We start from the raw sequence: 13,678 nt of genomic DNA, 5'->3' as shown, positions 1-13,678 counted from the left end.
ACCTGCCTCAATCTGACAGCTGTGGTCACGGAGCCCCTTCCGTATGGCTGGACCCTCACAGCACAGGGAACTCAGAGTGACCAAGTCACCGCCGAGATAAGGACCTCTGGGGCCAAGGGGCTCCCATCAAGAGGGGGACGGAAGACGCTGCCACCCACAAGGGAGACCCGAATGAATGAAGTTCCTGGCTTCTGGCTTCAGCCTGACTCATTCCCGGCTGTTGTGGGCATTTGGGAGTGAGCCAGTGGATGCAGGATCTCTGTCTCTGTCTCCCTCTCAAATAAAAAAGAAAAAAATAGGGCCCCGCGTTGCAGCACAGCAGGTTAGCCTGCTGCCTGGAGTCCCGGCTGCTCCACTTCAGATCCAGCTCCCTGCTCATGCACCTGGGAAAGCAGCAGAATGGGTCCCTGGATATATTTCCTGGCTCCTGCCTGGCCCAGCCCCGGCCACTGTGGGCATTTGTGGAATGAACCAGCAACGGAAGATATCTGTCTCTCCCTCTCTGTGTAACTGTACCTTTTTATTTATTTATTTTTGACAGGCAGAGTGGACAGTGAAAGAGACAGAGAGAAAGGTCTTCCTTTGCCGTTGGTTCACCCTCCAATGGCCGCCGCGGCCGGCGCACTGCGCTGATCCGAAGCCAGGAGCTAGGTACTTCTCCTGGTCTCCCATGGGGTGCAGGGCCCAAGCACCTGGGCCATCCTCCACTGCACTCCCTGGCCACAGCAGAGAGCTGGCCTGGAAGAGGGACAACTGGGACAGAACTGGCGCCCCATCCGGGACTAGAACCCGGGGTGCCAGCGCCGCAGGTGGAGGATTAGCCTAGTGAGCCACAGCGCTGGCCCGTAACTGTACCTTTTAAATAAATCTTAAAGAAACACACACAAAAAAATGAGAAGGGATCTAGAGCACAGGACAGATGGGGACAGGAACACTCCCCCTGCTGCATGAGCCCCCAGGAGGCAAGGCTGCAGCTGCAGGTGGAGCCGCAGGTTTGGGCCATCTCCATGCAAGGGCTTCTGTCTGGTTTGTGTCTTTTCTTAGCTTGTGTCCAGCCCCTTCTTGCTAGTTGAGTTGTTACTGGAGCCTGCATGTAGCTGTCATTTATCTCCACTACTTTCAGATAAAAATTTTCATTAATTTTCAGTTTTAACACTGTCGTCCTTTATTTGAAAGGCAGAGAGAGAGAGAGAGATCTCCCACCTACTGGCTCGCTCCCCAAATGCCCACCACAACAGCCGGGACTGGGTCAGGCTAAAGCTAGGGACCCAGAACTCAATGCAGCAGGGGCCCAAGTACTTGGGACATTACCCGTGGCCCGTCCAGGACACACATCTGCAGGCAGCCGGATTGGAGGTGGAGCGGCCAGAACTGTGCTCTATGATATGGGACGTGCGTATCGCAAGCAACATCTTAGTCAAACTTCTGCCCCTGTTTATCGCTTCTGTGAATATTCAACCATCTGCCCATTCTGTTGCTGATGGACACTTGGGTCCTTCTCAGTCTTGGGTCCAAATATTGCTGCCACACCCATTCTTTTACATCTCCATTCATCGGAGCATAACCTGGGGGAGTATGTGTGTTAGTCGGCTCCAGGCCACAACAAACTCATTCCAGCTCATGGTTTTGGAGGTGCACAGCCCAAGGTCGGTTTGGCCTTGGGTGAGGACAGCAGATGGCAATGGTGGAGCACCTGCTGGGTCCCCCATGGGAGCCAGGACACAGAGGGAGAGTCTGCTCCCATCCGAGAGCAGCGCCCACTGACCCAGGACTGCCCCCTGGGCCCACCTCCCAGACCCCGGCATTGGAGTGGGTTTCAACTGTCTTGGTGCCATTATTTATGGCCATGAGCCCGAGATGCCTGGTGAGCGCAGGAGGTCAATCCTGTTCAAACCACGCCATCTGCCTGGAGCGGAACCGCTGGCTCCCGGGGTGTGCACGCTTCCAGCTTCAGAAGACAGTGCCTCATTGTCCCCCAGAGACAGTTCCAGCTTACTCCCACCAGGCAGGCATGAAAGCTCCGAGTTCCCCAGCCTGGAATGGTCTTTTATGGAAATGTTAGCCACTGCCACTGCGAGTGGGTGGTGGCATTTCTCTGGGATCTGACTCCCCCAGTGACTAATGAGGGCGTGCCTGGGTTTCTGCTTGTCAAGTCCACATCTTGCCTGTGTTTTCATTGGGTGACTCGTCCTTGATGGTCTGCAGCACTCCTTACAGCTTCCTTATCAGACACTTGGCATGCAACCCTTCCCAGTCTGCCACTGGCTCCATTAATGTTTTATCATGAGCAGTTATTTTTTTAAGATTTATTTATTTGAAAGGCAGAGTGACCCAGAGACAGATCTTCTATCCACCGGCTCACTCTCCCAGTGGTGCCAAAGCCAAGGTTGGTCCACTCTGAAGCCAGGACTTCCATCTGGGTCTCCTACGTGGGTCCAGGGGCCCAAGGACTGGGGTCAACCCCCTCTGCCTTCCCAGGTGCATTCGCGGGGACCATTAAGTGGGGCAGCTGGAACACTATCTGACACTCAGATGTGGGACGCCGGCTTAACCCACTGCGACCATGCTGGCCTCCCTAATGTAGGGAAGTGTTTCAGTCTCCTGAGAAATGTAGCACTAGCCCAAGACCCTGGAGACGCTCCTCTGGTCAAGCTTCGAGGCTCTGCCTTCCACACTCGGGTCTGCCCCCTGCCTGGGACGGGCTCCGGCGCGCGGAGGCCCCCAGGTTTTGGGCCTTCATCTAACATTTCCACTGCTGTCCAGGGACACTGTTGTCAAGAACGAGCGGCCTGTTCCTGGGCTCTCGATTCTGTTCTGCTGCGGCTGGTTAAACCCGAACGCCCCGACTGCGCGCTGTGCAACTTTATAACCGTCTCGGTATTTGGATGACGAGCCTTCCCGCCTGCTTCTCTTCAACCAAGCCCTGATGACAGCCGAGCTTCCGTGTTTCTGTCTTAATTGCAAAATCTGATTGTGAAAACTGTGTGTGTTGCAGTGGAATCACACTGAATCCGTACATCCACGTGACCACCTCTGATGTCTGAACACTGGCGCTTCCAATTCATGATCCTGCGGTTCTATGTAGCACTTTAGTTTCTTGCAAAAATATTTTACAAATTTATGCAGAATAATCTCTCTCTCTCTCTCTCTCTCTCTCTCTCTCTCTCTAAGATTTATTTACTTACTTGAGAGGCAGAGTTTGCAGAGAAAGGGAGACAGAGAGGTCTTCCATCATCTGGTTCACTCCACACATGGCTGCAGTGGCTGGAGCTGCAGCGATCTGAAGCCAGGAGCCAGGAGCTTCTTCTGGGTCTCCCACTCAGGTGCAGGGGCTCAAGGACTTGGGCCATCTTCTACTGCTTTCCCAGGCCACAGCAGAGAGCTGGATTGGAGGAGGAGCAGCCTGGACAGGAACCGGTGCCCATATGGGATGCTGGCCCTGCAGGCCAGGGCTTTAACCCGCTGCACCACAGCGCCAGCCCCTATTTTATTTTCAATTCTAACATTTCTCCTTGCTTCTTGTACTTGTCTCGTTCATCTATTGCTGAGCCTTTAAGACTGTTTTATGCCGACGAGTCTTGCCCTGCTGGTATTCTTCCCACACTGGGAGGTCCTGGAGTTCTCCCAGTAGAGGGTGCTGGAAAGACAAGGCCAGCAAGGGTTTGTGTCACACTCTGGTGCCTTCGGCCCTCTGGGCTCTTGCAGAGCAGGCACCTTCTCCATCCAGGCGTCTGCAGGAAGTACCACTTCCTGCACCTGCTGCCCCTACCCGCCACTGGTACTCACAGCAGAGTGTGTCCAGTAACTCCTGTTCCTACGAGCACTTTCCCCAGCACCATAAAGGGCGGCTTCCCAGAGAATTCCACTGGCACGACCCCAGCGACGTCTTCCCGCTCCGGTCAGCCGCAGGCGGCCTCTCCTTGACAAGGCCAGAATCTGGGCCCGGGGAGCACTCTTCCTTTAGTGCTCGCTCACCTCAGCCCCGTGGTCACTGTGACCATCTGGGGAGTGAACCAGTGATGGAAGGCGCCTCTCTGTCTCGTCCTCTCTTTCAAGTAAATAAATCATTCTTTAAAAAAATACAAAGTCATCTGTGGTTTCTCTCCTGTTTAAACTCAGGTACAACTTTTTTCAAATATGCAATATCACTTCTATAATCGCAGTTTTAAGCTATCTATTTTATTTTCTTGAAAGGGAGAGTTACAGAGATTGAGACAGAGGGAGGTCTTCCATCTGCTGGTCCACTCCAATATGGCTGCAACGGCCAGGGCTGGGCCAGACCGAAGCCAGGAGCTGCTTCTGGGTCTCCCACGTGCGTACAGGAGCCCAAGCACTTGGGCCACCTGCCACTGCTTCCCCAAGCCATCGGGAGGGGAGCTGGGAGGAAGTGGAGCAGCCAGGACTGGAATTGGTGCCCATATCGGATGTCAGTGTCACAGGCGGTAGCTTTATGTGCTTTGTGACCATGCCGGTCCCAACAGTTGCTTTTAACAATTTGGTAAGCTTGGCTTTCATGTCTGTGAACGTCACAGGCCTAGTCCCTTCACAGCTGGTATCTCGGGATTCCAGAACCTGCACCCTGCAGTCCCTGTGAGTCTATCCCCAGTGTCTAGTGTTCGTTCCCGACTCAGGAGGCAGGGGCATGTCCCATGGAGCATCTTTACGCTCGGGTCCTACTCTGGGAACACCCACCACCGTCACCTCCTATGATGCGCTGCATGCATTTAATCTCCTACGCAGTCCTAGCAGGGCCATGAGCTTCCTGAGGGCGAGAACTGTTTCTTGGTTATCCCACGTCCTTGCTGTCCATCAAGGATGCGTGCACGTCGGAGACGTGAGATTCCGGCCACAGCAGCAGTGGCATGGTTAATAAAGGCTCCATTCTGATCCCCTCCGTTGTTGGCACTTCCTCCCCGAAGGCGATCTTATCTGTGGGAGCAAGGGTTCAGTGTGCTCGCCAGGGACTGAGCCTTCAGCACGGAGCCCAAGCAGCCTGCTCAGGCTTGCCGTGGATTCCTGTCTTGCTGGCTCTTTCTCTGCTTCCGCGAGAGCCGCTCTTCCCAGGGCTCCTGTTCCAACACGTCTGTGATTAGATGTCAGCCTGGCAGCAGGAAGAAGTCAGCCTGGGATCACAAAATAGTTTTTTCTTTTACATCCGAGAGGCCGAGTTTGAGCAGACATTGAGAGCTCGCCGGTCCACCCCACAAATGCCCTCAACACCCAGGGCTGGGCCAGCTCAAAGCACGGACCTCCATCCAGTCCCCCAGGCGGGTGGCAGGGACCCAGGTCCTGAGCCACCACCACTGCCCCCCAGGGCCTGCATGGCAGGGGCTGAGTGAGGCCCTGGAGCCAGATTCAAGCCTCGCACTTTCCTGCTGTCAAGCAGCAGGACAAATGCCCACCTCTCAGAAACAGGGTTCTTAAAATCCACACACAGAGCCGGCGCCGCGGCTCACTAGGCTAATCCTCCGCCTGCGGTGCCAGCACCCCGGGTTCTAGTCCCAGTTGGGGCGCCGGATTCTGTACTGGTGGCTCCTCTTCCAGTCCAGCTCTCTGCTGTGGCCCAAGAAGGCAGTGGAGGATGGCCCAAGTGCTTGGGCCCCGCACCTGCCTGGGAGACCAGGAGGAAGCACCTGGCTCCTGGCTTCAGATCAGCAGAGTTCCAGCCATAGTGGCCATTTGGGGGGTGAACCAACAGAAGGAAGACCTTTCTCTCTGTCTCTCTCACTAACTCTGTCAAAAAAAAAAAAAAAAAAAATCCACACGTGGAGGTTAACGCACTTTAAAATACCGTACTTTTCTTTGGAAAGTACAAGGTGGTGAGTGTGACTGGGTGTCTGTTTAAAATGTCTTTATAGGGCTGGCACTGTGGCATACCAGGTTAAAGCCCTGGCCTGTAGCACCGGCATCCCATGCGGGCGCCGGTTCTAGTTCCGGCTGCTCCTCTTCCAATCTGACTCCGCTGTGGCCTGGGAAAACAGTAGAAGATGGCCCAAGTCCTTGAACCCCTGAATCTGCGTGGGAGACCCAGAGGAGACTCCTGGCTTTGGATCAGTGCAGCTCTGGCCGTTGCAGCCGTCTGGGGAGGGAACCAGCAGATGGAAGCCCTCTCTCTCTACCTCTCTGTGTAACTTTGTCTTTCAAATAAATAAATCTAAAAAAATAATAAAATAAAATGTCTTTATGTGAAAGGCAGAGTGAGAGAGAGAATCTTCACTCTGCTGGTTCACTCCCCAAATGGACACAACAGTTGCGGCTGGGCCAGGTGGAAACCAGGACCCAGGAACTCCAACCAGGTCTCTCACACGGGTGGCACTTGTATATTTATTTATTTATTTATTTTTCTGACAGGCAGAGGTAGACAGTGAGAGAGAGAGAGAGACAGAGTAAAAGGTCTTCCCTCCGTTGGTTCACCCCCCAAGTGGCCACTATGGCTGGCGCTGCGCCGACTCGAAGCCAGGAGCCAGGTGCTTCTTCCTGGTCTCCCATGCAGGTGCAGGGCCCAAGCACTTGGGCCATCCTCCACTGCCCTCCTGGGCCACAGCAGAGAGCTGGACTGGAAGAGGGGCAACCGGGACAGAATCCGGCGCCCCGACCGGGACTAGAACCCGGTGTGCTGGCGCTGCAAGGCAGAGGATTAGCCTAGTGAGCCGCGGCGCCGGCCAGTTATATGCTTCTTTCCCTAAGATTTATTTATTTATCCGAAAGGTAGAACGACAGAGAAGGAGAGAGGTGTTCCATCTGCTGGCTCACTCCCCAACTGGCCACCACAGCCACGTCTGGGCTGGGCCATCACCTGGTCTCCCAGGAGCGCCAGCAGGGAGCTGGACTGGAGTGCAGCAGCCGGGACTCGACACTGGGCTGTGGAAGTCCCACGCTGCAGCATCACCTGCTGCCCCACAACCCGGCCTCAACCGTCCACCCCCCCAGAATGAGCTGTTCTAGAAAGAGGTAGGCTGCAAAACCACTGTGCTTCGTTGTCTTTCTCCTGGCTGCCATACTGTTGTGCAAGCCGCAGATCTACCACCGAAAACCCAGGTATGCTGTGTTTGTGCAAGGGAAAACCGGTCCCGGTGCCCAGCGCGCACGGAGGCTCCGCCACAGCCAGCGCTGCGTGGCAGCCCTCAGGCCGAATGTTAGCCCGCACTCCTGAGGAGCGAGGTCCTGTGCTTCTCTTTAAGTCCATCTGAAGCTCACACGGGCACTGTGGGCCGAGTACGCCACAGCGCGCGACGCCAGCCTCCCGTATGGGTGCCGGCTCAAGTTCTGGCTGCTCCACGGTGAATCCAGCTCCCTGCTCATCTTCCGCTGCTTTCCCAGGCCATAACAGAGAGCAGGAGTGGAAGAGGAGCAGCCAGGACAGGAACTGGCGCCCAGACAGGATGCCAGAGCTGCTGGTGGAGGCTTCGCTGGCTATGCCACAGTGCCAGTCTGCAGTTGTGAGAGATCTCCCATCTACTGGCTCACTTCCCCAGTGGCCCCTAACAAATCGGGTCTGGCTGGGGCCAGAGCTGGGAGTCAGGTATGGAACCCAGACCCTTTGATATGGGCCGGGGGTGTCTTAACCACTAGGCTGAACGGCTGCCCCAAATTTCCCTTTCCTTGTAAAGACACAAGCATTGTATCAGGACCCACCCTAATCCACCGTGACCTTACCGTAGCTTGGCTACCTCTGCAAAGACCCTACTCCCAGGGAAGGTCACATCTGCAGGTTCTGTGTGGAGATGGGTGTTGGGGGACACCAGCCGGCAGTACAGGCACTGAGTGACCACTAAGCATGCGCAGTCAGAGGTGGTGGTGACGGTTAACTTCGTGTGTCAACTGGGCACGTGGTAAACATCTCTGCGCGTGGGCGGAGGGTGCCTGCAGAGAGCAGTGTTGGTCAGCGACCACGTCCGTGGACTGTCCTCTGCAAGGCGGGAGGCTCTCGTCCATCCTGGGAGACTCCAGACAGAACAGAAAGGCGGAGGCAGGCGGAGTCCCCTCCGAGCCCAGCTGCGTGCGCTGACATCGATCCCGCTTCCCCGGGATGGGGCAGACGCCCTCGGTTCCCAGGCTCCCGTGCTCAGGCTGGAATTCACGCCATCCTGCTGTGGAAAACAGGATTTCTAAATAAGTTTACTTTGTGCAAAAATGCTTGTGATCCATGCTTGTAACAGGTTTTCAAGGGTTCAGGGACATGCATAATTATGTAGAAACTATGTATGGACCAGAACTTTCTGTACCAAAATGAACTTTTCATTCCATTTTCCAGTGAATTCTTTGAAGTATCTGCTGGTGTGCAGCAGCCCGAGGGTGGGCATGTGTCTGAAGCACACGCGTGTGACCGCGCGCTGTGGGCGTGTGTGTGCGCATACACCTCTTGCTGAGTCTCTGGAGAACACAATCGCAGGGCACTGCAGGATTCTCACAAAGATGAACACGCATGCGCGGCAACAGACACGTCTGAGGCGCAGAGGGCTTCCCCTCAGCGGGGTGCACGTCTCGCTTGCCTGAGGTCCTCTAGGGCCACAGAGACACAGGTCTCCAGTGCTGCTGCTGAGCCCTGGGCCTTTGTCAGCCGCGTCCTTGGCACCGCTGGTGTCCCATCCTGCAGGACTCGAATCCAAGCAGGAGGCTCTGTGGCCCTCTCCTCTTTCCCCCTCCCCTCCCCTCTGCTTGCCCAGGCATCCCAGGAAGACTTCCAGTTGGCCTCAGAACTTGCAGATCTGACCTGGCTGCGTTTTCAAGCCCTGGCCAGCAGGGAGCCAGGATGGACTCTTCTAGAGCTAAGGCTGACCTCCCAAGGGTGCAGACGGCTCGCTGCGCTGCTGGGAAGCAGAGCGCCAGGTGGCTGGCCCTGGACGCCTCCTCCTCGGTGGAGTAGCTCTTCCCGGATCCCGGAGCCGTGGGCCTGGTGCCCCGAGGGGCCAAGCCCTGTACCTGCAGGAGAAGAGCACACGCGGCTCCCTGAATTCTCACGCCACGTGAGGGCCTCATCCTTCTTGGCTGTGACACGTAAGGGACAATTACTATTCTTCTTTTAATTTATATATTCCTTGATTTTGTAATCGTTTGAGAGACAGAGACTCTCCTGGCTCACTTCACAAATGCCTACAAAACCTGGGGCTGGGCTGGTCCAAGGCCAGGAGCCCAGAACTCCTTGAGGTCTCCCCTATGGGTGGTAGGGACCCAAGTACTTGAGCCATCACCTGCTGCCTCCCACTGGGCACAACAGCAGGAGCTGGAGTGGGTGCTGAACCCAGGCACTCTGATACAGGACACAGACATCCTAACCACTAAATCAAACCCCCACGTCTGAGACAGTTATTTTATTTTAAAGATTTATTTATTTGGTGTAGCAGGTAAAGGGGCCTGAACACTTGGGCCATCTTCCACTGCCTTCCCAGGCCATTAGCAGGGAGCTGGATTGGAAGTGGAGCAGGGGGGACTCAAAGTGGCACCCACATGGGATGCGGGCGACCCAGGTGGCAGCTTAATCCACTGAGCCCTAAGGCCCGACCATGAAGACAATTATTTTAAACACAGGCTCGACGAGGCGTCTGGCGGTTCTACGCTAAAGCAACTTGCTTTTCTTTCAACTGTTGCTCGGATGTCAGTGTCCATCTGTTGCTGTTTGGTATGATTTACGATCAGCCAATTTTGTCTCCACTAAAAGCTGGTCTTTGCTTACCACGTCTGTCCCCCCCCCCCCCCCCCCCGCCCCGAAGACAAACCACTACCACCACTTGACGGCAGCGGAAGCGCTCAGCCAGTACCGACACCGGCCTGGGGGTTCCAGTCACAGAACTCCTCCTTGTTTTCCTGCAACACCAGCTTTCTCCCCAGGGAATGGCAACGTGGCCACAGGGGAGGCAGTGGTGACCCGGCAGCTTCCCTCTGCCTGGGCCTGCCACTGTCAGCACCAGCCGCAGCGGCCAGTAACCAGGCGGAAAAGGGACATACTGTCCTTGCGTCCCTGGTGGGCGCCCAGAGCATCCTTCCCTTTGCTGACGAGGGTCTGCAAGCTTGCCGGGAGGGAACACAACCCGGCGGTTCCATTCACAGCAGCTGACCGGGACCTGTGGACAGAAGACAGTCCCAGGAGCGAACTCCAGGCTTCTGTCGATGCGTCTGTCCTCAGAGTGCAGAACAAATAAAACCTGCTCACACCCATTTTATTTTTAAATTTGAAAGGCAGAGTTAGAGAGAGAGAGAGAGAGAGAGAGACTTCTGTTAATTCACTCCCCAGTGGCTGCAGCTGCTGGGGCTGCGCCAGGCTGAGGCCAGGCGCCAGGAGCTTCCTCTGGGTCTCCGCAGAGGTGCAGGGGCCCAAGCACTAGCAGGAAGCCATATCAGAAGTGGAGCAGGCAGGACTCAAAGCGGCGCCCGCTGGGATGCCAGTATCGCAAAGCTTGGCCCACACTGCCAAAGTGCCGGCCCCGTTCTGGCTTTCATGATTTGCAGTGCATGCGGTACCCTGATGTGGCAGCGAGCACTGGTCACTCTCGGGCTCCACTTCACCCGGACGCTGCTAATCTTGGGCTGCGGGGCACCGGAGGGTGGCCGCGTGTCAGTGCCTGCCTGCTCCACTGATGAGTTCCCAGCACAGCAGGCACAGGGGTCTGGAACCAGCCTGTGACCGCTCCTCCATCCCGCTCTTCTCCCAGGACCCCAACGCATGGGAGGGAATTACCGGTGTAAGGCACAGACTCACCAGGCCCGACCATGCTGTGTCAGTCTCATGTCCTGTACCTTCTGGGGCTGGCCAGCGCTGCACCACTGCTGTGCGAGGTGTCCCAACTAACTCCACGCCCTCCATCGTCCGCGACGGCTATCCACTGTCCCTTAAAGTGGGCACGTAGTGCAATATCCTGAAACTCACCTACACCAAACATAAAGCACACGCATCATAAAGCATTACAAAGCAACTTCGCACACATCCACCGACATCAAGAACCTTTTTGACAAAGATGTATTTGAAAGCAGAGTGGCAGAGAAAGAGATACGTCTTCCCTCTGCTGGTTCAATCCCCAAATGGTCACAATGGCCGGGCCTGGGCCAGGCCAAAGTCAGGAGCCTAGAACTCCACCCTGGTCTCCCGTGTGGCTGGCAGGGACCCGAGCACCTGGGCCACCGTCTGCTGCTCTCTTAGGTGGAGCAGCCGGGACGTGGACTAATGCTCATGTTGGATGCAGATGCCAGCCCCAGAGTAAGTTTTCAAAAACTGAATACAAATTTTGCAGCATCTGGGCTGGCGCTGTGGCGTAGGAGGTTAAGCCTCCGCCTGCAGCACTGGCATCCCATATGGCTGCCGGTTCAAGCTCCGGCTGCTCTACTTACAATTAAGCTCTCTGCTCATGTGCCTGGGAAAGCAGCAGATGACCCGAGTGCTTGGGCCTCTGCGCCCACATGGGAGGCCTCGGAGAAGCTCCAGGCTTTGGCCTGCTCCAGCCCTGGCCACTGCAGCCCTGTGGGGAGTGAACCAGAGGGCGGAAGTCCTCTTCCTCTGTCTCTGAAATCAATCAACCAACCTTGAAGTCTGCCCTGGTTTGATGGAGGAACAAGAGGACTGTCTCAGGTGCTTTCTGTGAGCGCCTTGGCTTGCTCAAAACCCTAACGAGCAGGTGGTACTGTGCCGCGACTCTTCAGGAAGCCACAGTCACGCCGAGGACCTGTAACCGTGACCTCTGTGGTCCTTTGATGGTGCTTTGTCCTCAGGACTGTACTGGGAACGCCAGGTTTTCGTCTCCTGTTTCAGTTCTTCACACAGTCGCTTCAGGGTTTTGATCCAACCTGTTGGAACGTCCACAGGAAGCCCCCGCTCTTGTCTGCAGCCGACCTGGATGCAACGGACCGTGTGCTCCTGCTTTAAAGTTGGGGCTGTCAGCGGGGCCAGCTGAGGCGTCCGGGGTGCTGGCTGTTTCTGCTGCTAGTACTGGCCCCTTCGATTAGGGCATGCAGAGATGACTGGCTTCCTCGCCAGTCGGTGTGTGCGCTCTGCTGCTGGGGGCTGCACACCCCACAGCGCCCCTCCGTGAAACCAGTTACCCAACAGTAACTGCTGATGGACTTCTCGGAGGCCGCCCTCCCTACCCACGTGTTCCTGAAGCACCAGCAGGTCCCCCACTCTTCCCCATCAATCTGACGTTTGTTCTTGCTTCGGTCTGAGCACACTCACGTCGCTCCGTCAGGGGCTTTTCTCTGGCGGAGGCTTCCTAGCCTCCACAGTGCCTCGGACCAGATCCTGCTCAGATCTGTTCTAACAGGTTTGTACGTTTGTTCTGAATTATTTTTGAAATCCATGCCTGTTTTTTTCTGAATTATTTTTGAAATCCATGCCTGTTTTCTTTTTTTTTTTTTTTTTTTGTAATACCTATTTCCCTACACTTTTGAAGGTCCCTTTGTAAGGCTGTAAGATCCTACACAGGGGCCTTCACTGTGACGTAGTGGGTAAAGCTGCTGCCTGCAGTGCTGGCATCCCCTATGGGCGCCGGTTCAAGTCCCAGCTGCTCCACTTCTGATCCAGCTCTCTGCTATGGCCTGGGAAAGCAGTAGAGGATGGCCCAAGTCCTTGGACCCCTGCTCCCGCGTGGGAGACCCAGAAGAAGCTCCTGGCTCCTGGCTTAGGATCGGCGGCGCATCTCTGGCTGTTGCGGCCAACTGGGGAGTTAACCATCAGATGGAAGACCACTCTCTCTCTCTGCCTCTCCTTCTCTCTCTGTGTAACTCTTTCAAATAAATAAATTTTAAAAAATCCCATATAACAAGCTATAAATCAAAAAACAAACTAGCCTGTTACTTGAATTGTCATAAAACAATGGATGAAACCCTCTTTAGACTAAAATGCACCCGCACAGCCATCAAAACAGGAAAGAACGGGATGCTATGAAATGCCAGCGATACCTCAGTACTGATACCCGAGTGTTTCACTCAGGTCACATGTGTTTCTGAGATAAAGGCCGGCCGCGTGGGTCCTCCCAGCCATGTCCGGGTTCTCGGCCGTGGCCGTGTCGAGCGGCTGACCTCGCCTGACCTTGCACTGTCCTCCACGGCAGGTGTGGCACATTCCTAAGCACTGCCCCTCTGCAGGTGTCCCGGTTGAATGTCTCCAGCCTCCTTCCTCCTTGTGCACGAATCTGCCCGTCCTATGCTGCCTCCCAGGCAGAATGTGGAGATGTGGAGAAACTCTTGCCAAGCGGCCGGCATTCTGGCACAGCAGGCTCAGTTGATGTTGCCATGTTGGCGTCCCACATGGAGCGCCAGGTCAAGTCCCAGCTGCTGTGCTGCGGATCCAGCTGCCTGCTGATGCATCTGGGAACACAGAGGACGACGACCCCAGCGCTGCGGCCCCGCATCCACGTGGAAGATGAGAATGGCATTCTGGGTTCCTGGCTTCTGCCTGGCGCAGCTGCAAGTGTCGTGGCCATCGTTGGCAGTGAATGGAAGGTCTCTACTCCCCCCTGTCACTCTGCCTTGGAAACAAATAAATAAACATTTAACAAAAGAAAACTCTTAGACCCCAGCACAAGTGTCTTGTCCATTTTCAATGTTTTTTCTTAGACTTCACAGTTATAAATAGCTGAGAAAAAAGGAATCAATTTGAAAACCTCATCAACAAGTTATCAAAACAAAGGTCTGGTTTTTGATGGGGAAAGTCCAGTATTATCTGCTTTGCCATTATTTCATCTCTAGAAAG

The sequence above is a fragment of the Oryctolagus cuniculus genome, chromosome 13, assembly GCF_964237555.1.
Source record: "Oryctolagus cuniculus chromosome 13, mOryCun1.1, whole genome shotgun sequence".
Taxonomy (NCBI): domain Eukaryota; kingdom Metazoa; phylum Chordata; class Mammalia; order Lagomorpha; family Leporidae; genus Oryctolagus; species Oryctolagus cuniculus.
Note: the sequence above shows the minus strand (reverse complement) of the source record.